The sequence below is a fragment of the Tasmannia lanceolata genome, unplaced genomic scaffold, assembly GCF_043159265.1.
Source record: "Tasmannia lanceolata isolate RefF3 unplaced genomic scaffold, GAP_Taslan_0.1 ptg000020l, whole genome shotgun sequence".
In the NCBI taxonomy this organism is placed as follows: domain Eukaryota; kingdom Viridiplantae; phylum Streptophyta; class Magnoliopsida; order Canellales; family Winteraceae; genus Tasmannia; species Tasmannia lanceolata.
In genome coordinates this window covers 28,102,631-28,104,845 of record NW_027518697.1, presented here as the reverse complement: position 1 = coordinate 28,104,845, position 2,215 = coordinate 28,102,631, and the positions used below count along the sequence as shown (strand labels likewise).

The 2,215-nt window shown below is 36.8% G+C and overlaps 1 non-coding gene across 1 annotated transcript; it reads left to right on the top strand.

The window, feature by feature from the left end:
• Positions 1 to 613: 613 nt before the first annotated feature.
• Positions 614 to 720, top strand: LOC143855248 (small nucleolar RNA R71). The gene has a single exon (XR_013237749.1). It is a non-coding gene; the product is annotated as a small nucleolar RNA R71 (small nucleolar RNA).
• Positions 721 to 2,215: the final 1,495 nt, after the last annotated feature.

Genomic DNA, 2,215 nt, shown 5'->3' with positions numbered 1-2,215 from the left:
GCTGATTTGAAACATTATTAATCATAGGGTTTTGAAAAGTAGGAGGGGGAGGGGGTGGCCGAACAAAAGTGGGAGGGAAGGTGGGCGTACGTTGGCCGAATTGGCCTTGGCCTTGGAAATTAGAGGGTCCACCTTGACTCCATGAAAATTTGGGATGATTTCTCCATCCCAGTTTATAAGTTCTAGAATAAGGATTATTAGCATAAAGAGCACTCACATTCTCCGTAGAACTACCAAACTTTGCAATAGTTGGACACTCTTCCATGACATGGTCCGTGACTTGGCACCAACTACACATGGGAACACTATGTGCAATTTGATGGACCTGTGAAAGTCCTTTGACAATTATCGCTTCTATCCTTTGGATTAGGCTATCAAGATGGGCATCTTTTGCCACGTCACCCTCTATTAGAAATCCCTTGCTTGAAGTGACTCTCTCACCTTCGTGAGTAGATTCCCATCTCTTTTTTTTTTTGCCAAATCAAGTAAGAAGTTCCATGCCGCGGCCTTATCCGTAAAAGATGTAAAACCGTTAGGACACATGGACTCTAGAAGTTGCTTTGTTTGGTAATCTATGCCCTCATAAATCATTTGGCGTAAGTGCCACAAATCAATTCCATGGTGAGGACACTCTTGGAGTAGGTCTTTGAATCTCTCCATAAAGTTAGAAAACGACTCTAATGGCTTTTGTTTAAATTGCAAAATATCATTCTTAAGCTTGTCAGTTTTATGTAAGGGAAAAAATTTCTTTAGGAAAACGACTATGAACTCCTCCCAAGTGGAGATGGAGTTCGTTGGTAAGCCATAGAGCCACTTTTTGGCTCCATCTTTGAGTGAAAAAGTAATAAAGCGCAACTTTACCGCATCATCGGAAAGCTGTTGCAGTTTAATCAACGCACACACTTCTTCAAACTCACGCAAAAATAAATATGCATCCTCCGAAGGGAGGCCATGAAAATGAGGAAGCATAAAAATAAAATGCGATTTAAGCTCAAAATTCTTGCCCTGCGCAACTGACAATCTAATGCAAGTGGGTTGCGCAGTTCGGGCCAGATAGAAGCGATCGTGTAAACTCTTGAGCGGCTCTTGTTCTTCCGCCATGACTCTTGGATTTGGTTAAAAGTCGTCCTCCATCTCTGATCTGATTGGTCTCTCCAAACGGTTGGTCGAGTTTCGCACCCAACCTATGTTCATAAACAAAAAAGAGCCAAGTTAGAAAGAGAAGGATATGCAAGAAACAAAAAATAATACTAAAATTAGGTACTAAATTAAAACACACCGAATAATTAGGACTTTAATTGCGACTCTCTTCCCCGGCAACGGCGCCAAAAGCTTGATTTTGATATTATAAATAACTGCAAGTGCACGGATCGTGTGTAGTCACGGGTCGAACTCAGGCAAGAGAAATCTTGTTTGTGAATCCTATTCTTGTATCAGTTAGAATATAAACTATGATATATGTTGCCTGGCATTTACTCAGGATTTCCGTGGACGTACCCCAGAGCCAACAATATCTATAAGTTTGAATTCGAAACGATCTAAGAATCTAACACAAATAAGATTGCAATTTGGAAATCTTAATTTAGGCAAAGTGCCCCAAAGTTCTAATAATTTCTTTTAACTACTTATCTAATTTAATTAGAAAACTAAAATTCTAAGGGCCTAAGTTAATTGATAAATTGCAAAAGTAATTTGGAATAGTGTAAAAACCTTAATTCAAAATAAAAGAGTACTTACGGTTAGAATCAACCATGGGTTTCAATAAAATTGATTAATTAAAACAATCATTTGAGTTAGGTTGAAAATCCAACTAAACAATCAATAAATAATAAGATCTAAAAGATGTCATTATTTATGAGTATCTCAATCGAATTAACCCTCTAATTTATATTAATTATATAGAACTTAATCTTTGTTAATCAAGAATCATCCATACGAAAGGGGAAAGCCAATGGCATGGATGATTGGGATTTGTAAAAAAATAAAACCCTACATAATTCTTACAAAAAGTTTGGATGGAATTAATTGAATATTTTTCTCCTCTCCCATGGCTTCAACAAAACCCTCAGTAACTAGGATTTAGTTGTTCATGGAAAAAGAAGAAAAAGATAAAATAGAAAAGAGAGAGGAGAGAGGAAGAAGTGCTATCAATCACAAATTAAAAAGAAAAGTAAAGAGAGATGCTTTTACTAATTAAACTTAAGAAAAATTATAT